Genomic DNA, 25,837 nt, shown 5'->3' with positions numbered 1-25,837 from the left:
CACATAATCCTCGTTTAAACTCCATAATCATTGCTTAATCTCATTGGGAATCAAACCCAGAAACTGCTTCGCTTCAGCTTGTTTGATTGTGCCAGGTTTTTTTTTTTTTTTTTTTTACAAACATACATTGTATCAAACCATCTAGTCTTCTCTTTTCTCTGCAAATATTATAATTCATAGAATTAAAGATGTTAATAAAGCGTTTAACATATAGGTAGGGGCCAAGCACCAAAGGTTCAATGGCACCCATTCGTTTTCTTCTTATTATTATTCCATTTCTTCTTCTTCCACTCTGGAAGTCTATGGCATCCCATAAAACCATATGGTAAAAAGTTATGAAATTTGGCACACTGATTGAGGACAGTCCAAATATCAACCACAGAAAATTTGGAGTCTCTAACTCAATCCCTCTAGCACCACCAACTGTCCAAAGTTTCACTTACATCTATGCTAATAACTTTCGAACCATAATTACTAGAAACAAAATTCTATTTGATTGCACCTTATGACATAATTTACAGTCATGAAAACTACCTTTTCGAAAATCGAATCAGATCATCTACAGACCATGCTGGCAAAAAGTTATCTTAAGCTTTTTGCGAAAAGAACCCAGCTTTTTTGCGATCAAATTCAATGAAAGGGCACACCAAATAGGATGTGAGGCTTTATCTCTGCAACGCTTTAGCATATTCAGACCAAACTTGGTACATGTCATCCCAAGAATGACCTGAGGCTACATGCAGAGTTTCGGCACAGCACCAGCAACTGGTCGGGAGATATGAAAAATGGCTATTTTTGCTTATAACTTATTAAAGATGTGGCCAAAAATCACAACTACATTTTGAATTTTGTCCTAAAATGCTGTATTTTAAGAATGCATTAGCGCATCATTACGAAACTTGGTACGTGTCATTGGGACCATGCCCTGAAGATACTCAAAAAATGTATATATTCAAACTATGTTAAAAAGCGGCAGATAGATTGATTCCTCAGATTGAGATTCAGATTCGGTTCGTGATTGATTCAGTGATTCAATAGGTTACATCATTACATCAGAAGGTGGCGATTCATTCAAAGGAGTTGTTCACGACCAAATCACCATTACAACACTAATACAGGGTATGCACTAATACTAGTACATTACTAATACAAATGTAAAAGGACAGCAACTAAACAATATCTTCACATTTATAACAGCGTACATTTTTTTTAAATTCAAGAAAATAGATCTAAAATTGTCTCTTGGATTCGAATCTGAACATTTGGAATTGTAGTCGATCCTAAAAATTCTATCCATAACTAACCAGGCGTCACGAAATGAAGTATTTCCTTAAACACTCCCCCAGTCTTTCATTGGTTGGACAAACAGACAGTAACGCTTAAAGCTCTAAATATGTATTTATAATTGTCTATGCATTATAAACTAAGAGAAAAGCTATTTGAAAAACGTTAACACTGTTTTTCCCCCTTAGGAAGTGTTGCTACCTTGATAAAGAAAAGGTTTCGGTTTGGTTGCAGGATGTGGAACACAGCCAGTGTGTCTATTTCAATTAAACGATTACAATCACCAACACAGATCCATCTTCAGATACAGATATCAGCTAACCATACACATAGAGGAGTTTTCCTGATAGCGATCTACAATACAAAAGTAATGGGAAACCACTGCAGAACAAAGCTCAGGGGTGATTTGTGGCCTGCACGGCAGCAGACGGTTGATGCACAGCCGCATATGTGCGCACATGCTCGCAGGAATCCGCTGGCATGCTGTCATTATGGCTGGATATGTGTGTAAACATGTGGCAGCGGGGAGAGTGTCAGTACCGACAGGAACATCTGAGCTGTCGACAGAGGCTCCCGATCACTGAGAGCGAGATAGAGAGAGAAACAAAACAGCTGGCATTATTACGGCATTGTCAAAACAGAAGTGCTCGTGGGAGGACTGCCAGCAGCCATCAGTGCGCTACAGGAAAACCCAAATAATACGCACACTCTCGCTGGAGGAAAGGGTGGCGACCTCTTTGACCCCGGGCTGTGTGCGGGGAAGGAGGTGGGTGGGTCGCTTGAACTGTGTACAGTGTGGCAGAGCAGCAGGGGGTTATGGGATATGCCTCCAAAACAGTTTGAAGAAAGAAAAAGAAATTCAATTTTAACCAACAATGGGTTAAGAATCGTTTGATGTTCCACAAAGAACTTTTTATTCTCTAGTTTTTCTACAAACTGTAATGTATGGAAGCTTGATTCCGCCACAGAATACATGTTCTTACACAAGATAAATACACAATAAAACACAAGATAATTGCGACTTTTTATCTCACAATTGTGAGTTTACATCTCACAATTCTGACTTTTCCTCCTCAGAATTGAGATATAAATGCGCAATAGCGAGTAATAAAGTCACAATTGTGATATAAAAGTCCAAACTACATGTTATAAAGTCTGAATTGCTAGTCATAATGTTAGAATTGTGAGATATAAACTCGCAATTCTGACTTTTTTTATCAATTGCTTTTATAACTTCGCAATTCCGAGTTATAAAGTCCAATTCTGAGGGGAAAAATACTTTTTTCTCAGAATTGCAAGTTTATATCTCACAATTCGGACATAACTGGCAATTGCAATTTTATATCACGCAATTCTGACTTTATAACTCGCAATTGCGACTTTATATCAAGAAAAGTCAGAATTGTGAGATAGAATGTCGCAATTACCCTTTTCATTTTTGTTGGTGGTGAAAACAAGCTTCCACAATAATGTGAACTATAATAGACAACTTCTAAACTGGCAAAACAACAACGATATACACGCAAGAACCCTATAAAATATTGATCTTTAATTTCAACGATTACATGGCCTTTATGCAGGAAATCAAGACCAAATATAAATATTCCATTCAAAAGTTTGGGGTCAGCAATTTTGAAAAGTTTGGTAATAACTTTTAGTATACAGAGCACACTATATCATTATTTTATTTCTTTATATTTAATAGCTGACTGATCTTACTGGTAACCCTGAGCGCAGTTTGATATGCTGAGATCTTTTCTGAAGCACTAGAGACACATGCGAGATGACTTTCTCGTTTTCTCAGGAGAAAAATCCAAGTAGACAACTTCATTAAAGATGTAATTAGTGAGTTTTCTGTGCTGTGAATACAGACCAGTAAAGCACATTTGTGGCGAGGCATCCGCGCACATTTAGCCCAGCGGAATGCGACCTTGCATTGTTGAGCGCATCTGAGATTTATGGAGCTGCTGCAGGGGTTTGCATGTGGCAAACAGATGGGGGCATCGTGATCATCATCTTTTCTCCTCTCGTTCTCACACGGCTTCTCTTTTGGCAATTGACGGATTCAAAGCCACCAGACAAAACACCTCCCCCAACAAAACATGTCACTCAGCTACAGTATCAACACGCACACTTGATCCAGAAAACTCGTCACTCAACCCTCCTTTGTGTCTATTAAACACCACCTTCCATCAGCACTACTCCTCCGAGAACTCTTTAAACAATCCCTGTCACCTTCTCGCTCTCCTGTGGCTCATCCAACCACGCCACACACTGTGTAACCTTTCAGTCAACCTCTCAACCTCTCCCAGAAGTCAATTTTCTCACTGATCCTGAGTCAGTTTCCAGTTTTCTCACCCATTTCAAACAAACGATCTCTGATCTACAGAAAACTGCGTGAATTTGACGACGACTGCCTGAAACGTTTCTTTCCTATGCATGTCTCCCGTAATTGTCAGTGAAAGGGTTTGACATTTGTTTAACGACACAAAGTGAGACGAGTCGTTTGTGGTCGTGCAAATCAGGCTGTTCAGGCTTCAATGCTTTTGGGTACTTAAATATCTGTTATCTTTACAGTGAGTCTAAGTGCTGAAGATGGACAGACCCACCCAAACGCATTCAGAGCACCTTCTGATTCCAATTTAGCGCCGGTCTTTTCCCATTAGACACGGCAACCTAAAGGCTAAAACGTGCGGCACGCACTCAGGCACGTATGCGCACACACACATTCTTTGTAAGGACACACAATGCAATCTCTACCAATTTACCCTAACCTTACCCATCACAACTAACCCGAACCCTTACCCTTAACCTAATTATAACCGTATCCCTAAAACCAAGTCTTGAGACCCACAAACAGGCCTTTAAAGGGGTCTCAGAAAGTGAGGACCGGCCAAAATGTCCTTACTTTACTGACTTTGTCCTCACTCTGATGGTCTAAAACTCAAACCGTCTTCACAAAGATAGTTCTACAAGTCCACAAACACACACACACATTATTAAATGGTCCAGCATTTGGTTTGATCATTTCTTGAAAGTGTTTTTGGAACTGAGGGTTTCTTTTTCATCAATTAGGGTTTCACGGTTAATGGAAATGAAACCAAAATTGCAATATGGCTTAGTGCAATTATCAAATCGCAAAGGCTGTGATTTAATTAAATAAATATTGCGCAACACTGAGTTACTTGTGAGGTTTTCCGCCAAAATAGTGACTTGATGGATTAACCTTTAAAAATGAAGAAATTAAGGCAGCCATAAACATCAGCAATTTTTACATTTTAGAGCGAATTATTAAAATAAAAATTGTTTAATATTTTTGCTTTATTTCTTTGTAATAAATAATCAAATTTTTTGCCAAATTGTGCACCACTATAGCCTGGTTAAAACCAGACCATTCTCAGTAGTAACTGAGTTATGGTCTGGCAAAGCTTCATAGACAAATCATTTCCAAAGGGGCGTCACCAACGGGCGTCGCTCAAATGCCTCTCGGCGCAATTGGATAGACCTAAAACCAATCAGAGCGATGAGGGAGATGACGTATGCAGAGCGACGGAGAAACATCTGAGACTCAGGCCGTTTCTCAATATGCGTTCTTGTCTGTACTTGTGTTCTCAAATAGGAAATGTCCCCGGTTTCCATTTCAGAAATCTGGTCACTTTACCTAAACCACATATTAATGTTTAATATATTATTTTTAAAATGTAAACGAAAAGAGACATGGTGTTTTATACTTCGTTTTATTATAAATAAATAATCTGACTTGCGTCCGTGACTTACCAAGTTTGACTCCGGAGAATGAACTCCCGAGGACGGGAGGACACTAGTCCGCCTAGTCTGCTAATGGACAAGCAGCGTTCTTGACAGTATCACTCAGTATATATGTAGTGCAGGCAATGCATATTATCTTCAATGCATGTTTATAACAAAACGAAATATAAAAAACCCAGCCTATTTTCGTTTACATTTAAAAACACACACACACACACACATAATATAGGCTATGATTATCACTGTAATAAATTAAATATGACACAAAACACAACCCAGTCTCTTTTTGTTAAATGTCAGTTTATGTGTGATCATCAATAGCAATCATAAAAGTATAAGTAAAAGGTATAAGAAGCTATACAATAAATAAAGCAATTCAGTCAAAGTCAGCGCTAGGAGACTACAACGGTAAAGTTTAATATCTTAAAAATATAAAGTTATGAAACTTCACTTTGCCCTCAGACAAAACGATCTGTCTAGGAACAAATAATAGATTAATGAGAGCAAAGATCAGCCGTTAGATCTACACAAGACGAGACGGTTTAACCACTACAGAGCCATCAGAGCCAGCGGCAGACGGCAGAAGGACTGGCCGAGGAAAGGCGCCTCTCGGCGGGCTCAATGATCGATTGAGCGCCGCTGAACCACTGGAGCTCACAACTCCGAAACGGCAGATACAATTTTAAAAAAGGCGCTCTCTTTATAAATAAACCACATATTTGAGCTTTAAACAACTACATTCACGCCTGAAAAGGACTTAAAACTTTGTAAAACATTAACACTACCAGAGGGCTTTCGCTAAGACCCATTCGTTTAGCCACCAAAGGGCCAAGCTGGTATCAGACTTTTGCCGAATCCAGTCGGTAAGACAGCGATAACATCTTTTTTATATATGAAGGCTTCGAGTGTTGTTCTTTGCTCGGGTTTTAACGAAAAGGAAAAGTTTAAATCGCTTAAAACAGACGCGATAGCTGATTCGAACGAGTGATGTTCCACAGCGGCAAATCTGCTTCAATGTCGCTGCGCTGTCGTCATCGTGTAAAGCCCGCCCCAACGTTTCTAATTGGTGCCGCGATTTCTAGGGTTTAGAAATGGGTTTGAATGGGGTCTTTGCCAGACTACTTGCAGAGCAAATCTAAATTTGCCGGAAGTTGTCTGGGTTTTCCCAGGCTAGCACCACTACAAACAATCATAGCAAAAATTAAATTAAAAATAGTTTTTTCCCAAATCATGCAGGCTCTAGTGGCACCAAAAAGAACTGAAAAATTATGATTGGTTGGTGCCTTTTTAAGCACAAAAATTCAAATGTTGCAGCTTATTGAGAAGAAATGCTTTTCAGTTTCAGTTTTCACCTGCAAGGCAATAAAATGGCCAGAGAAAAACATTAATTCATACACACATTCAAACCCCGGCCATATCTAGGTCATAATGTCATGGAGACTTGCTTTTTTGATGTGTGCAGTAAGCAACCGCCCAGAACACCTTAGCGCTCACATTACCTTCAGAAAAGATAAAAATCTGGTTTGTTATTACTTAAAATTCAAACACAACACAGTCTATTTTTAAACTAAATATGGTTCCAACCAGGGACTCAAAAACACAAACGATTTTGAAAAAAGTAAGTATGAAGACAGACAAAACAGAGCACATTCTCTCCATCTGCGCACCAAGCGTCGCAGAATTACAGAGGGTCACTCAGGCCAGACCAAAATGGAAACAAGACCGGTACAGGCTGGAAAACATTACATTAGCCGTTCTCCATGGCGAACGCAGCCGAGCGAAGCTGTCTGTCCATCAAAGGTAAAGCCGTGGGATCAGGGTACAGTATTCTATACGTCTAAACCTGACAGGTCCTTGACATGTTTAGAAGCATGCAGATTCAATCTGGATTGAGCAACTTAGCCAATCAGAGACAAATCTGTTGATATCTTGAACACAACTAATCAGAGGTGTTTAAGTTAGAATCCACGCACCGCTCAAAGCCAGAGTTTTTATCCAGTGCTGAGTTCTGCACACTTGCAAATCCTCTCATTGTTACAAAGTGTAGACAATATGTAAATAAGAGATTCGTTGTGCAGTGTAGAACTAACCTAACTTCATGAGATTGCATCATTGTGATAAACTAAGATGAGTGACAGATTTTTCATGCTTGACCAGCATGAAAGACAAAGTTTGGGAGTGACATCCACTAAATTTGTGTATCTGAGTGTCTCATTTGATTGGGTGGACCAGCCATCAATCGGAGTGTAGCCTTGCCACTGGCATAGCATCAAAATAATTTTCCCTTCAAGACAAGGCTCAGCGGCCATCTTGGGCAGTACAGCTCCTATTTAATTGAATTGGATATACTGAAATCTTCGATAACACATTTCAAATAAGCAATACAATGTTACATGAAAGGTATCAAAGTCAAATAATGCTAAAAACAGTATATTTCAGGTTGGTTCAGCAAATGGCATGCTCAGCATAGAGCAAAGAACGCAACCACTTGCAGCTGTTTCTAAGACATATGAAGAAAAACTAATATTCATTATTGTAACTCATTATGAGAAAAACTCATAATGACCAACAGCTAGTGATGGGTACTTTCCAAACACGCTTTGTGAAGCTTCAAAACCTTTGCAAATCATTTGTTTTCAAACCATTGATTCGGAGTGTGTATCAAACTGCCAAAGTCACAAGATTTCAGTAAACAAGGCTTCGTTATATCTTAAATGTTTCACAATTTCAGTGGTTCCACTAGTGGGCGATGATCTCATTATGAACCCATGAAAATAGTGTCTATATGGTAGACATTTAATGACGCCAAACTCTCCATAAAACAAGCCCTAACCCTAACCCATATTATACTGACTATTATACTTCACATTTAATGGTTTTATATTTAAAGTATAATACTATCACAATACAAAAATAACACTGGGCAGGACTTATTTTACTGTCACATTTCTCCCATTCAATCAATGTAATACAAGTGGCCCGTCTCTGCTGTATACTGTCTCTGGTAGCACTTGGTTGGTCATGTGATCTCAAAATGGAGGCCCCCATGAGGAGACCCTACACCATGTAAAATAAAACTGATAGTCTATGTGAATGCATCATTTCAAACATTACATTTTATGATCTGCACAATTCTGAATTGGGTGCTAAAATATTGCATGAAAATAAATGCCACCATTCTTAGTGAATCCCTCTCAGCCTCTGGAATATGGGATGTCTGTGTGATTGTGTGTGTGAGTGTGTGTAACAGACTGGGCGTGCAGCCATGGGGAATCACCTTGGGGTGATGGAGGGGTAGACCTGCTCTGTCTGGATATATCACACAAGCACAGAAGACGTTTATGGCCGTTCGCAGGACCATCACCGCCAAGCCTCTGCACCATGACATCTCATTTTCCATACTGTAATGCCTTCATTTAACAGACCTGAAATGTGCTTTGCATCTTCTATTCGAGTGGATTTAGAAATGGGAAAACTGGACTCTTGATCACTGTGAAAGGGCAAAGATTTGCTTATTACGCCTGATAGTGTGTGCGTGAATCAAACAGTTTGGCTGACTGTTTGAGTGGTCTAAATGAAACCCAGATTAACTGTTCATATCAAAGCCTCATATTAAAGAGTGAGTCATTAATCATTATTCTGGCTGTATTAATAGTCAAGCAACATTATGGTTGCTCATACTCTCAGGGTTAGAGGTTTCATTCTAAATGATCTGAATTACAATGCTTTTGTATGCAGGGTGTTTTTGGGGTAGCATTTCCTGCATTTTATAAAAAATATTTGTATGTTTTTAAAAGGAAATTTGGTAACACTTTAGAATAATGGTCATTAGTTAAAATTAGTTATTGTATTAACTAACATGAACTAACCATGAGCAGTACATTTGTTACTGTATTTGTTCATCTTTGTTAATGTTAGTTAATATAAATCCAGCTGTTCATGGTTTGTTCATGTTAGTTCACAGTGCATTAACTAATGCTAACAAGATTTTAATAAAGCATTAGTAAATGTTGAAATTAACATTAACAAAGATAAATAAATGCTTTATAAGTGCAGTTCATTATTAGTTCATGTTAACTAATGTAGTTAACTATTGTTAACCAATGACCATTATTCTAAAGTGTTACAGAAATTGTATATGTATTTAACATTATGACCACCTTCCTACTATTGTGTTGGTCCATCTTTTGCTGCCAAAACAGCCCTGACCCGTCAAGGCATGGACTCCCTGAAGGTGTGCTGTGGTATCTGGCACCAATATGTTAGCATCAGATCCTTTAAGTCCTGTAAGTTGTTGTGCTCCTCAAACCATTCCTAAAGCATTTTTGCTTTGTGGCAGGACACATTATCCTGCTGAAAGAGGCCAAAGCCAGGGAATACCGTTCCCATGAAAGGATGTACATGGTCTGCAACAATGCTTAGGTAGGTGGTACGTGTCAAAGTAACATCCACATGGATGGCAGGACCCAAGGTTTGCATTGCCCAAAGCATCACACTGCCTCCGCCGGCTTGCCTTCTTCCCATAGTGCATCCTGGTGCCATGTGTTCCCCAGGTAAGCGATGCATACGCACCCGGCCATCCCCGTGATGTAAAAGAAAACGTGATTCGGCAGACCAGGCCACCTTCTTCCATTGCTCCGTGGTCCAGTTCTGATGCTCACATGCCCACTGTTGCCGCTTTTGGCAGTGGACAGGGGTCAGCATGGGTGCCCGGTCTGCGGCTATGCAGCTCCATACGCAACAAACTGCGATGCAATGTGTATTCTGAGACCTTTCTATCAGAACCAGCATTAACTTCTTGAGTAATTTGAGCTCCAGTAGCTCATCTGTTTGATAGGACCACACGGACCAGCCTTCGCTCCCCACGTGCATCAATGAGCCTTGGCCGCCCATGACCCTGTCGTCGATTCACCTGTCATAATGTTATGCCTGATAGGTGTATATATATGGAATTATACTTATACAGCTGTATGCAACTTCATAAGTATACACTTCTGCTGTTTTGTTGGAAAAGGTAGGCATGCAATCATAAACATTACTAAAATGTTTTTAGTTAGATTCTCTTTGATGCTTTCAAGTCCAAAACAAGTAATTTTTACAGTTTTACAAAACCTCATCTACTCAATTAGATACCATTACCATGGTCCCGAATCAGTAGCAACAACGTACAAGTAAATGGACGTACAAAGTTAGTGAATTGCAATGCAGAACTGGCCCAAAAGGACCAGTGACTGTTGCATCAACTGGCTCGGCCAGCGGGCCATTCTTACTGTCGGTCTCAGTGTGAGGACATTAGGAAGAGGCGTAACGTAACTACATGCGTGTCTTTGTTGATGTTCTGCAAAATCTCCACCCTCAAAAACTACAAAGGTAATGCATAACCAGAAGTTCTTCCACCTAAAATAGATGTCCCACCTCAAAAGGATGATTTAGTCAACTACAGCATACTACTCATTTTTAGTGATTCATGAAACAGCTTAACATAAGTACAAGCTTCACATTTCTGCTTTAAATCCTTTTGGCCCATTTTCCTCCTAAGCTTCCATTATGAGTCTATTTACTGTAAACATGTCGCCTCTACTGAGAGTAATCAACAGCACACCATGGATAAAGTACCTACACATTGAGTTGATAAAACCCTGAGATATTTCTTCAACAACTTCAGAATTTGGACCCAACATTTTTTTTCTTTCCGAAAAACAAAAAAGGCACCAGTTCCGCATTATTTCTCAGAGAAGTCTGTGATTTCTCAATTATAACCTCCCCAATACACAAACAAATACTTGCACACAGCTGCATTTAGGCCCAGAGCATGTATGAATGTGTGCGTAACGGTGCCCGAATTTGTGCTTTTTTCACATGCCCTCCACTGTGCCTTATGATCTTGGCAGGAGGCGTCTAATTTGGGTGAGGATGCAGTCTGGAGCCAATCTAGCAGCTCTCTCCTTCCTTATTTCTCCCCCTCGGAGCAGGGCGGGGCTCGTATAGTTTTACTGCTATCATAATAAACATACAATTGATACAGGAGGTGGGCCGGACGAAGCTTGATGCTGTAAAGTCAAGTGCCTACAGCAAGCAACAACCGTAGCAATCCCAAAACCCCTCCATCCCTCCCCCAACATCCTCTTCTTCTCTGGTATAGAAGGAACAACTACTGTCTGAACATATAGACAAACCAGACGGGAGCTTTATGTTTATCACCCTTCCCCTGGAGCGGACGGGGCAAAAAGGCGATTAAGCATTTCCGTTATCAGCCAGGCGTGGCCAAACAAACCTACACGCAAACACTCACACATGTCTCGGAACGTATATCTGCAGGCAATATGGAAACCAGAAACACTCAAGCACTCATTTACGAAACATGAGCAGGATGTGCAAAATCGATTATAAAACGCTCTTACGTAAACTGACACATTGAATTTAACTATTTAGGTAACACTGGTTTTAAGTATGATTTACACAGAAATGTTGCATTAATGTGACCCAAAAACAAGCCAATATGTTGGCACTGTTTAAAAGTGCTACTTGTCAAAAGCTACTAAAATTTTTATTGAAGTGTAGACCGTATGCAGGATCCAGCCTGGGTCTGGTAAAGCAGGATTTTAGCAACAGCGGATGCTAACAAAACAAGAATGCAGTCAATTTACCATCAACTGAATGACAAGAACAATCTACAATACGTACAAAGGAAAGCAACAGGAAACTACAACAGCCCAGACACATGAATGACAGAAACATTTTGGTTAACACTCAGACTAAAAAACCTGACTATAATGGTCCATTCAACTCTGTTACCACAACAAATCTAAAATGACTGGAGACAAACTCCAACTGAGCGTGCATGTGCTTACTGGTGAGCTTCCAAACAAAAAACGTCCAAAAATAAAGTCTGCATATAGTCCATACAACACAGAAATATGAACCACATAAAAGAGAGCTCACAGACTGTCTTGGAAATAGTTTTAAAGGATGGACGGCAAAGGAAGTATATATTTACCACATTAAAAAATATCAAAGCCATGCTGATATTGAGCTTTGTTATTTATCAGGCTTTGCTACCCCAAAAAAATCTGTGGACAAACGCTGAACTCTGACATCATCTGTGTGCTAATTGACATGGGAAACTCATCTGCGTACAATTTAAGGGGTTTACGATGTTTGGTTGTTGGTGCAACATTACAATCGGTGGGCCTGATAACAACCACTTCCAATTCCCCTGAAAGTATACAACTGCATTAGAAGCAATCCATCAGTCTAATTGCTGTGCTGTCATGGATTAAAAAAAAGGTATGTAATTGATGAGTGGCTTTGGTCTAGAAGCTCATGCAGCGTCCCGCTAGCGTTGAGCCAAGAAATCAGCGTCAGATGACCCATAACTAGTGATGAAATCTCTCCAAAAACACTTTCTTGACTCCTGCTTACGTGTTAGTCACAATTACTCACAAGTCCTGAGGGCAGAATTCAAGTTTAATGGCCAATGCCAATTTATTCTCTTTTTTGAAAGCCATAGAGCTCATTAACGGTCCAAAAAAGAGCACAAGAGAAAATAAATATATAATCCTAGTTACAAAAACAAATACAAATGTGTACACTCAAGCCAAATGAAGTGGTAGCAGCATGTTAACCTTTGGAGGGGACGGCCTATAGCAGATTATAAAAGAAGTTTGAACAACACAGCCTCTGCATGTCACACACCTCATTTATTTTGGTGGTACCTAAACGTCTAGTGGATTATCTTAACTACATGTTCTGACATCATGTGGATGGGCTATCAGCCATTTGCTTGACACAAAAATGTGCAAGGAAGCTTGGTTTCGCCTTGAGCCTAACTTCAGTCGTAGGCATGCTGATGGAAATCTCACCCCCACAAGAGACATCAGGCCAAGTTAAACATTGGTTCGTGTGTCTTGATTGATAGCGACACATTTGAATATTTTCAGTTAAATATGATGCACCTTATATAACTCTTTCCCTGTCAGGGTTTTTGAAAAAAGTTGCCAGCCACCGCCAGCATTTTTGATAATTTTCACAAAATTTCCATGGCCCCCGGAATGATCGAAACATAGATGGAGTAGATAGAGTCCATCAACACTCCCAAAGCTTCACTGTCCAATAGCTCGTCCTGGGTCGACATTTCATTCAGTAACATTAAGCAGTTTTGATTCATATGCTGTTTAATGTTGATGATCGTGTTATTTTACATATGCATCTGCTTACATATGATATCGCTGGTTTCTGCTTTTTTCCGCTTGTGTTTTGATCGGGAGATTCTGTACTCTTTCAGATGATGCGTAATAGCGCCCCCCTAGTGTATAATTTCCATCAATGGTTGGGAAAGAGATAGGAATGGGATTTGAGAAGTAGAATAAATGCCATATTTCTGCAAATAACTGGCATTTTTCTCTGTTCGTCACAGAGCTACAGTATTGTATGGCTTCAAAAGATTTGGAATACAGCACATGAGCTATATAATTTACAGTTATCGGGATTTTTCGCACAAATGATCATCCACTGGGAACGAGTAACTGGCCCAAGTTAAAAGAACGAAAACAATATTCCTGCTCTAGATATGGCTCGGGTTCCTCCTTTAAATATACGTTAAAGGGATTTGTCGCACATTTTATCATCCATTGGGAACAAGTTATTGGCCCAAGTTAAAACAACAAAAACAATATTCCAGCTATAAATATGGCTCAGGGTTCCTCCTTAAATACCGTAAATCCTCTAATATTGGCCTGTATTCCATTAGCGGCCGGGTCTCCAACATTGGCCGGTCTCGCTGTCACCGAAGGTAAATAAAGGCCGGTCTCTAATAGCGGCCGGGGCTATTATTAGAACCAACGTTTTTCTGGGCAGGCCTCAACATTATGCTTGCTTGTGATAGTAACATGCAAGTACCACAGGGTACTGGTCATGTCAATCACCCAGACATCCCAAGTCTCCCGCATATTTATAGCGGCTCCCTGATGCCCGCAAATTAGTAAAATTCTCCCGCAATCTAGAGCGAGTGAGCAAGAGCGCGCATGCGAGACACAAACTGTGCACGCGCGCACGGCAGAGAGGGAGAGAGAGCGAGAAACCTTACGTGTGTGTGCTAGTGTGCACCTAATGAAGCGCATGTAAGATGGAGAGCGTCCTGATTGGCTTGTTTCGGTAAGTCAACCAATCAATTGTCAGTGTGGGCGGGCTTTTATCTCTTCTCCCGAACCAAATTAATCAGTTCAGTGTATTTAGAAACTGGAGCGCCACGGCAGAGGGAGAGTGCCCCAAAAAACGAAAGTATAAAGTATAAACATAATGACAATCTTGCACGCTCTACAGTTTGTAACTAACATGTTATGGTTGAGTTAAACAAGTTTCATTTCATGTGCATATTTTTCAGGTCGGCTAGTTGCCAAGGCTACATGAAAACAACAAACTCCTTAGACCTGTTTAAAGTTGCAATGAAATATAAATAAAAGCAGTTTACATAAATAGTATAAGCAGCTTATGTAAATAGTAAAAGTGATCTACATAATTTTAGGAGAGATACCTCCCTGAAATGACTTTTTTCAGGTTGGGATGTCTGATCACCTCACTCTTGACTCGCACGTGAGACTTCAGTCACCGGGTCCGGTAGGCTAACGTTTACGGCGCGAGGATGAGAACAGACGCGCAGCGGTCAGCGGAACATGAGGAGGACGAAGAGGAGCTGTACAATAATTAACTTGTTGTAGAGGCTGGCGCGAGTGATGAGGAGTTTACAGGGAGAGATGAAAAGGAGGAGGAAACTGAGGAGGACGAGGATTAAACAGAATTGGAGGATTTTTTTTTTTATAACTTCAAACCAAACGAGACAGGAATGGTTAAACTTTGGAGCGGTAAGGTGTCTGTTGCCTTTTGTTATGAATCAATAACCTAATTATCACCGTGTATGGTTAAGTGTTTACAATGCACTACCGGTAGCCTATGTTTGCTACGTTTTTGTTACCATATTTCTACACTGGAATTTAGCCTGAATTACCGGTATTTGTTGTTAATGTTCTGTATGCATACCATAATGTTATGGTAACTGTACGTTTTCAATAAATGAACCTAGTATTTTATAGGTTGAAATAGACGCAAAATCTCATTTTTAGTCATTCTACTGGTAGTTTGATTTGCTCAAATAGAAATTGAGGCCTGCCTCTAATTCTGGCCTCCTTCCAATAAAGGCCTGGACCGCGATGCGCTTGAGTAAAATAAAGGCCCGGGCCTATATTAGAGGATTTACGGTATGCATTAATGGGATTTGCCGCACATTTTATCGCCCACTGGGAAAATATCACAAGACCCATCACTCCTAATACAAGCCACATGATTTGAGGTATCATTTCCGTTGTAAATATTACGATTATTGGAGTACTTTTTACAGGAAAATACTATTTCAGTCGTTGGGCCAGATTTACTAAACAGGGCAAATTAGCGTGAGAGCGCAATTTCAATAAAGTGCCAATGGCCACGATCTACCAAGAGCAGAGCAAATTAGCGTCTGGTTTAAAGACATGCTTTTTTGGGCGGTAAATAACGGCGCAAATACCAGTAAATTCACTAGCGCAAACCTTAGTAAATCACCTTGCATGATTCATTTAAATACTCTCCAGCCATACATTTTGCGTCTAAAAAGGAAACTTTTACAAATGCGTATGCAATAAGGTCAGCTGCAAAAATAACCCTGTCCTTGCTGATTGAATTGTTAAAAGTTGTAAGTTCTCCTAAAAATAAATGTTTTTAGTCCTTTTTTAAAAGTCTCAGTAGTTTGAGGTGCCCTCAGATGGTCGGGGAGGGCATTCCAAATCCGAGGAGCGGCAGAACAGAAAGCCCGATCACCCATAAGATGCTCTATTGGGTTGAGATCTGGTGACTCTGGGGGCCATTTTAGTCCAGTGAACTCATTGTCATGTTCAAGAAACCAATTTGAAATGATTCGAGCTTTGTGACATTGTGCATTATCCTGCTGGAAGTAGCCATCAGAGGATGGGTACATGGTGGTCATAAAGGGATGGACATGGTCAGAAACAATGCTCAGGTAGGCCGTGGCATTTAAACGATGCCCAATTGGCACTAAGGGGCCTAAAGTGTGCCAAGAAAACATCCCCCTCACCATTACACCACCACCACCAGCCTGCACAGTGGTAACAAGGCATGATGGATCCATGTTCTCATTCTGTTTGCGCCAAATTCTGACTCTACCATCTGAATGTCTCAACAGAAATCGAGACTCATCAGACCAGGCAACATTTTTCCAGTCTTCAACTGTCCAATTTTGGTGAGCTCGTGCAAATTGTAGCCTCTTTTTCCTATTTGTAGTGGAGATGAGTGGTACCCGGTGGGGTCTTCTGCTGTTGTAGCCCATCCGCCTCAAGGTTGTGCGTGTTGTAGCTTCACAAATGCTTTGCTGCATACCTCGGTTGTAACGAGTGGTTATTTCAGTCAAAGTTGCTCTTCTATCAGCTTGAATCAGTCGGCCCATTCTCCTCTGACCTCTAGCATCAACAAGGCATTTTCGCCCACAGGACTGCCGCATACTGGATCTTTTTCCCTTTTCACACCATTCTTTGTAAACCCTAGAAATGGTTGTGCGTGAAAATCCCAGTAACTGAGCAGATTGTGAAATACTCAGACCGGCCCGTCTGGCACCAACAACCATGCCACGCTCAAAATTTCCTATTCTGACATTCAGTTTGGAGTTCAGGAGATTGTCTTGACCAGGACCACACCCCTAAATGCATTGAAGCAACTGCCATTTGATAATTGCATTAATGAGAAATTGAACAGGTCCCTAATAATCCTTTAGGTGAGTGTAAATTGACCCTTTTTTTCAGTATAGCTCGAGTTGTTGCTAAGAATTCTGGGAGGTTGAGGGTCTGATTCCAGTGTTACATCATTGTGTGTTTGTGAGAGAGAGAGAGAGTTTAAAGGGGCTGCAGTGAAGATAGAAAGGAAACAAGCAAATTCTGAGAGGGCAGGTGACACGCTGTGATGAGTTCAGTCCAGAGCCGTTATTAGAGTAATGAGAACTACACAGGGGAAATACTGGCGTGGACCCAGACAGCTGAATGAGAGAGAAAGAGAGAGAGAGAGAGAGAGAGAGAGAGAGAGAGAGAGAGAGAGAGAGAGAGAGAGAGAGAGAGAGAGAGAGAGAGAGAGAGAGAGAGAGAGAGAGAGAGAAAGAGAAAGAAAGAGAGAGAGAGAGAGAGAGAGAGAGAGAGAGAGAGAGAGAGAGAGAGAGAGAGAGAGAGAGAGAGAGAGAGAGAGAGAGAGAGAGAGAGAGAGAGAGAGAGAGAGAGAGAGAAGAGAAAGAGAGAGAAAGAGGGGAGAACTGAGGTGAGAGGTTACATAAGGAAACAGGACTGTCTGGACACCGATTTCATTCCATACACTATTTAAAGGGCCATCTGGTGGCCACAATCTCAAACTCCTCTCCACATCTGCTCTTCATTCCTAATTCTCATTCTTTCATCCTTTCCTTCCTCAATTGTTTCTACAATTTATTATCTCTAAACACTTTACATGTAGTAGCAATCCAAATTATCAAATAATACTTTCAATATCCCAGCGCTCATCCTCATTAAAACACGGCATACTCCTCAACCACACTTGATCAGTAGTTAACTTCAGCCTCTGATGTGACGCTTCTAACTTTTATGCCATCAAATATTATTATAGGATGTACTCCAAGACTCTTCTCCATGTGGATTTGTTTAGTAATGGCTATTTTTTTTCCCTTTCATTTTAGGCCTATTTGATCACGTTACACGGCTCAGATAATTTGTTTATATAAATCTGTTTACATGTGCATAACCACATAGACAAGTCGCACATGCTGTCCTTTAATGGGATTTGCACTAGTATGATGTATGTGTAATTGCAAGCAAAAATGACATGCACACATACATCCATACATACGTTAAAAATAGTCATGTTGGAGTGACTTTAAACATGGGAAAACATGCAGGCAAACTCTACAAGTGCTATGCTAGGTTTGAGAACTGATGGTCTTGATGCTGTAAATTTATTACTCCTATAAAGTTCAGCAATTAACTGCCTTCTATTTATGCAATTATGGATTACAGCAAAGTATGTAATTATACACTACTGTACAACTTCTGCAGCCACAAAAGTCATGTATGTTTTGCAGGGGGAGTTCAATATTGCCCATCTGGTTTGATTAAAAAAAAAACACACAAAAAAAACATACTCGCTGCTTGAGAAAATATACTACAATAACAGTTACTATAATAAATCTAATAGAAATATTTAACCCCTCATTTTTTAAGGCTGGGCATCATATAGAGGAAGTTATAAAACCTCTTAAATATCACATCAACTAATGGAGAGAAATAACAGAGATGTCTATATATACACCCACACAAGACCACAGTAGCCTTCCCAAAGAAGCTATGACTATGAATTAATAAATTCACATAAAAGAAACAAACAAACGAGCAAAAATAGCGTTGGCATGATTGTAACCTGGCACTGCCAATGGTTTACTTTCCTTGAATATCCATACTAGCATTCAGTGACAGGACTGAGCACGCATTAATAGAAAGTGCTACAGGGGAGAGCAGAGGAAAAGATGGGAGGGGTGGATGCAGGTTGCCAGTGAAGAATATCTGAGATTCCAGTACCTGACCTGACCTCTGTGAGTGACCTCCCAACGAGACTTACCTGGGAGGCTTCCTTTATGAGAAACCAGGGGACAGTAAATCTACGAATAAAAACTTAAAATTGTCTCAGTGTCATGTACAGGAATTCTGGTCCCTGACTACTTTACAGCTGCACAGCTGATGTGTGTATAGTGTAATGAGCTGCAGAAATTATGGGAGCATGCCAGAATCATGATATAGATCCTGAATAAATCTCTTCAATGCATATATATATATATATATATATATATATATATATATATATATATATATATATATATATATATATATATATATATATATATATATATATATATATATATATATATATATATATATATATATATATATATATATATATATATATACACACACACACATATACATGTGTGTGAACTGTGTATAATTATGTTCATTTGAATACACACATACATGTATATATTTAAGAAATGTTTGCATGCATATATTATATATGTATTTATATAATTTATATTATATATAAAAATATATATATTTTTAATATAAATATATAAATGCATGTGTGTTTGTATTCATATATACATAATTATACACAGTACACACATATATTATGTAAAGACTTTTGGATGCGATTAATCATTTGACAGCACTATATATATATATATATATATATATATATATATATATATATATATATATATATATATATATATATATATATATATATATATATATATATATATATATATATATATGTTTAATATAGATAGTAATATGTTTAGTATAGAGAAAAATAATAAGGAAATAACATTACAAATTAAAAATTAAAACATCTGACCTAAATATGACAGTTTGAAATAAATCAATAAGTTATAGTAATTTTAAATTCTCTGTGATAAATAAACTTGCAAGGTTTTTTACCAAATACATTAAAAAAACTGACGCAGCAACAAATTTCACATACTTTTATCAAGTACCAATATAATCACCTGATCTGTAAGTCAAAATATTCTCTACTAGTGGTACCATCTTATTACCACACTTGTACATTGTGCAAAAATTGTGTTCAAACTTGCATAATGTAACAGTACACACACATTGTTTATCGCACTTCTCTCTGACAGCAAATGTTAGCACTTTAATGACGTATGCATGGATAAAAGTTACAAGTTACAACTGTACAGACAACATCTTCAAACACAACTGTAAGTTGCTTGTGTAAATTGCGCCATGTCCACAATAATTCATGCACAGCTGCATCAAGTGGATAGATTGAACCCTCACCTTGCAAGCAGCGCAGAAACTCCCAGCAGCTCTGTGTGTGTGTTCCTGTCCCGCTCCTCTCACTCTTACAAACTGACGCCTCTCATCCACAACTCAACGCATGGCTCTTATTACACTCATATGCAACGAGAGGGCGAAAGAGAGAAGAGAGAGAACTAGTGAAGAGAGAGAGAGAACTTAGCCCAGCCCAGAAAGATAAGTGAAGCTGGCAAGACTGTTCTGAGCTTTTTGGGTTACTCATTTCTACCTTCATTTCAGACTCTCTGTGGACAATTCCATTCCATTCCAAAGCCTCAAAACATCTAGTGCTTCCACCTTTCAATCTATCAGCTCTCTGGAGCAGCTTTCCTCTGCAAAGTTCTTCTGTGTCTAGCCTTCACTCTCCACTCCTGTACACACGTTCTCTCTCTCTCGCTCTCTCTCAGCAGCTGGAAAAGGGAAACACACCTGCCCGACTCTTATTAAAGGAGGTGATGACTCCCTATGAGGAGAACCTGCTGAAATCCTCTTCCTTTTTTCCTTTTCTTTTCACGAAAACTGATGACAGATTCTCATTAGCTTGTCCTAGGGAAAACTGTTCTCTCCGTATCACTGTTGTTAATCTTCCTGTCCTTTCTTTAGTTTCTTTTTGGATTTTTATCACATTCAATTTGGGATTGGGACACAAAGCAAACTGGATTTGAGGGCTGGGCTTGAATGATTATTAGTATCCTATAGATAAGCGTTACATTACCTGACAGTATATATTAAGAATATTGGAAGCATTTTAACTGACGTTTCCAAGATTAGCACTTTTGCACTTTCAACAAATCCTCATCCATTTCATCCAGCTAAACGTTACCTTGGTGGCATATTTCAGTAAGCAGACTTTGCAACAATGTTTATTACACCATAGTAAGTCAAATCTTTATGTCAACAAGTCATAAAATTAAGCATATGATCAACAAATGCAAGATGTAATGCAACCAGAGGTGGACAGTAACTAAGTACATTTACTTGAGTACTGTACTTAACTACACTTTTTGAGTATCTGTACTTTCCTTGAGTAGTATTTTTTCTGGACACTTATGACTTTTACTTCACTACATTTGAAAGACAAATATCATACTTTTTACTCCACTACATTTCTATCAGGGCCCTCTAGGTAGAAAGTCGTAGCCACTTTGAAAGTCAGTGGATGATTTGTTTTCTTCTTTAAAACGTGGATCTTTGTTTGTTTTTTTTTTGTTTTTTTGCAGACAGCCTATCAGTAATCACTATTGTAGGATTGCATGAAGTTCAATGATTTCCAAGTATTAACACCAATCAATTGGTGGCAAAATAGAAGGCGGCAGTTCCCAGACGCGGTGCACGCAACCAGTCATACTTAAAAGATAAAATTCAGAAGAAGAGCAACAGACGCGGATAAGTCTGAAAAAGTGAAAGTACACACAGAAAGCTGCCTCTCAGATGCCAGAACTCAACAAGTACTGAATTTTAGTCTATTGAATCTATTAAAATCTTATAGTCAATTAAAACTAGACTAAAACTAAAACAATTCAGATGCCTAAAATGTTATAGTCAAAAGACTGACTAAAACTAAATCAAAATTTGCTGTTAAAATGAACACTGGTATGAAGTATGGTTGGTCAAATGATTTTTATGGATTTACCCGCCAAGTTGCCATAGCCTTGTGGAATACAGTGCTAACGCATAGGTAACTTTCGACAATGATGCTGGTTAGCCTGCAAAAACGTAGTTGGGCTAATAATGTTAACTGAAGTCCTTTCAGAAATACGTTTTTACATCCTGTCAAATTAACACAAAGTAGAAACATTTCTTTTCTAGTATGATTTTGACTTTGATAAGAGCTTTGTAACTTTTAAGCAAGTATTTAAATGAGTTCAAGATATGCTAGCATGTCAGATGGAGCATGACTGGCTTAAACTATCATGATGGAACAGTGTGCTTTCATATAACAATGCAACAATAATAAAATAATGCTTTTACTTTTGATACTTAAGTACTTTTAAAAGCAAGTACTTCTGTACTTTTACTTAAGTAAAAATCTATCTTTACAACTTTCACTTGTAATGGAGTAATATTTAACCAATAGTATTTTTACTTTTACTCAAGTAATGGAGTTGTGTACTTTGTCCACCTCTGAATGCAACACAACTAAAGAGGGCCAAGAACTGAACCCTTGGGGAGAAGTAAATTTGTAATTCTGAAGTGGGATACATATTTTCTACTTATTAGCCAAGACGTAAACCAGGAAAGAGCTCAAATAACCAAATACAGCAGCATTATACTACTTCTGGGGTAACAGAATAGACAGAGTGGAGATTATTGACAACCCAGAGGAGAGCCATCTCAGTACTGTGCATTTGACTAGAAATAGGACGAAGTGTATATATGAAGCAAAAACTCTTTCCAGGGGGTATGACTAGGTGGGACATATCAGGAATTGGTGTATAATTACAGAAATTGAATGGGACGAAGCCAGATTTCTTGAGAAATGCAGTTCATCAAATGAAAAGTAATAACAGACAGAAACAGAGCATTTTGGAAAATATCTAATGTGAATGAACTTTATGGAAAAAAAAAAAAAAAAATTATTTGTAAAAATCTGAGGAAATAAGTGTTCAGACTTTACAGAGGAAGAGATAGCATGAACAGGGGTCTGGGTGAGCCTATGGACAGTAAGGCAGCTGTAGGAGTTTCTTGCAGATGTTTAATGACCAGAGGTTATCATGACTCATGGTAAATAGTAAGAGTAGAGAATGAGAATTATTGTAATAGGAGTCTGTAGGTGGATATGGACAGATGGACGCTGTTGCAATAGGATTTTAGAGAATGGGAACTCGGTGAGCAACTGTGCTGGATAGATGGTGAGCAGATAAGGTGAGCAGGATCCTTTGGCGATGTAGCTAATGATTAGTTCCAGAAAATGTAATTAGTCCAAATCAACCAAGTGGAAGGTACACAGACAAATTCAAAAACAAAACAGTATGCAAACCAGCAGCACCAGTGAGAAGCACTGTTGCAGGGAAGAACTGCCATCATGTTTCATCACATACATTTCTTTAACTATCCTGAATGGGCACTAAACAATTACATTTATCTTCTTTTTTCTGAGACATCATTAACATTTTCACCATATTGTAATTTCCATCGCATTTCAAACCATTCTTTGATGGAAATTACATTTTAAATGAGTTTGGAAGAAAACGTTCAACGCCTTTGTGCTGGAAAGGCTAATTTCATAGCTTAGCATTTTATGTACAGTATATAAATAATATTTTTTTTTAAATGTAAAAGTTACAGCTATTTGTTTGACTCTGTGTAAATGAGGGCGCAGAAACTTAAGACTTACTTAGGCCAGTGCCGTGCGGTGCATTGGGCGATTAGCGTTCTCCATTGGGCTCGATATATTGCGGCGGTTTCAACCTCGTCCCACTTAGGCTATGATATTTGTGCACCGGGGTCCGTGATTTCTAGGTTAAAGTTATGCCACTGATGCGAACATGAGCGGTCCATGGCACCTGTTACCAGTGGCTGTTAAGAACTGTAGGCTACATCAATAAATTACAACACTTTCGTGCTGTGGGCATTGCCACTGATACAGGCAGCCTAAGAGCCTATTTTACGCTGAGCTTGCTTCTGCTTTTCAGACATGGAAGTTTGACAAATGCACATGGGCTATGAATTCTCTAATGTGGATACAGACATCACTGTACAACACATGTCCTTATTAGGAAAAAATATATGTCGTTTTAACGAGAAAAATATGTTGTTTTAATGAGAAAAGATCTCGTTATTACGACATAATTGAGTGAAAAAAATAATATGTATGTGGCAGCAATGCGTCACCGTAACATATAGCCTAATAATAATAATAAACAAATATACAACTTATAATAAAAAAAAAACTCAAATATGCTAGGCCTACAACACGTAGCCTATAGACAAGCTACAATACCATAAATGAAGGAGTAGGCTATAAGTTGTTACACTGCTATAGACCTAAGGGGAAAATCCAAACTTCACAGTCTATTCATCATCAAACTAAAAATGCAGTCAACCAAATCGAAAAAGTTATTTGGTTCAATTTATATTATTGTTGTTTAGTAACAGTAATATGCAGTTATTAGCTGTGTCCACTATATTTTTTGTTGGTTTTCATGAGACCCCCCTTGAAATGACCAGGACCCCCCCATTGCCCCCCCAATCAAAATTGTCTGGAGCCGCCACTGCCCATGAGAGACCGATGGTGTGCAGATCTTGACAATGGGCTACGCCAGGTGATCTTCGGGCGGCCTTGCTTCCGCTTTCCATGCCTGGTCGTCCATGTAGGCATGTTGCCAGTTTTCGTAGGATATGGTCAGCAAACCGGAATCGTTGTTCAGTGACCATGTCCGCGAGGGGCAGTGTCGATGCTTGTAAACGTTATCATTCGTAATGCATTTGCGGTATGATATTGTAACGATCACCAGCTGGAGTGCCCTTGAGAGCCAACAGCGGGCACTCCACACATAAGACTATATTCACTCACCTACTACATTTCCCATAACTCACTGCCCGGACTCATCATCACTTATCACTGATCACATTCACCTGTACTTCATTTACTGATTGCATTTCACCTGTGTCTCACCATCCTGTTATTTCCTGTCTATTTAAACCTTGGTCATTCATTTACTCACGGCGAAGTCTTGTTTAGTGTTACGCTGCAATTCCGAGCATTCTCCTGTTTTCTTGTCTCCTGGTTTTCTTGTTTTGGATTTCTTGCCCTGTTCCCTGGATTATTCTCTTGCCTCTGGTCCCTGCCTGTTTTGTTTGTTTGTTTGTTCGTTTCTTTGTTTGGACTGCCTGTCTGTGTATGACCATTGCCTGTACTTTGGATTACGCCTCTGGATTGCCCTCAAATAAAGCTGCGAGTGGATTCTCAACCCTTCTGTCTCAGAGCAGTTCGTAACAGAAGACTTCGCCCCTATGAATCCAGCAGCACAGTTAATGCGTCTCCGTCAGGGAGATCGCCCCATCGAGGACTATGTAGAGGACTTCATTGAGCTGGCCCATTTGACTTCAATGGACGAGGTATGCCTCATGATATTTTTCAGAGGAGGACTATCTGAGCCACTCAGTTCTATCATGCCTTTGCATGATCCTAATTGCTCTCTAAAAAAGTACATTGACATTGCATTGCAACTGAGCGGTTCTGCTTTTACAGTGGGTATAATGGAGAAGGATAGTGACATACCCACTGCATCTGCTATGCATGTGTCTTCAGACGACATGACCACCAGTCCAGTCGGGCCTGCAATTCATGCCAGTTCAGCCGAGCCCGCACTTCACGCCAAATCTGCCGAAGCCAAGGCAGTATGCGTCATGCCCTCCAAGCTAGACTCGTCATCGCTGGTCCTGTCCAGCTCAGAGCCCTCGTCATCGCTGGTCCTGTCCAGCTCAGAGCCCTCGTCATCGCTTGTCCTGTCCAGCTCAGAGCCCTCGTCATCGCTGGTCCTGTCCAGCTCAGAGCCCTCGTCATCGCTGGTCCTGTCCAGCTCAGAGCCCTCTTCATCGCTGGTCCTGTCCAGCTCAGAGCCCTCTTCATCGCTGGTCCTGTCCAGCTCAGAGCCCTCGTCATCGCTTGTCCTGTCCAGCTCAGAGTCCTCGCCGCCGCTGGTCCCATCAAGCTCAGAGACAGAGCTTCACGTCACTTCTGCCGATCCAGAGACAGAGCTTCACGTCACTTCTGCCGATCCAGAGACAGAGCTTCACGTCACTTCTGCCGATCCAGAGACAGAGCTTCACGTCACTTCTGCTGATCCAGAGACAGAGCTTCACGTCACGTCTGCCGATCCAGAGACTGA

General features: G+C 39.7%; 1 protein-coding gene across 4 annotated transcripts in view; it reads right to left on the bottom strand.

Moving 5' to 3' along the window:
* The window catches only part of znf469 (zinc finger protein 469), a 463,873-nt gene that overhangs the window by 94,948 nt on the left and 343,088 nt on the right, over positions 1 to 25,837 (bottom strand). For 2 of the 4 annotated variants that reach the window (XM_079809307.1, XM_079809308.1), the window contains exon 1: positions 19,986 to 20,059. The exons of the other annotated variants lie outside the window; for them this stretch is intronic. The gene's annotated coding sequence lies outside the window, so the exon portion shown is untranslated. Of the gene's footprint in view, positions 1 to 19,985; positions 20,060 to 25,837 lie in introns of those variants that run through there. 4 annotated transcript variants of the gene reach the window in all.

This window comes from Gobio gobio, assembly GCF_949357685.1.
Source record: "Gobio gobio genome assembly, chromosome: 25".
Lineage (NCBI taxonomy): Eukaryota > Metazoa > Chordata > Actinopteri > Cypriniformes > Gobionidae > Gobio > Gobio gobio.
The sequence above is the reverse complement of the archived record's forward strand: the minus strand, read 5'-3'. Positions and strand labels throughout refer to the sequence as shown.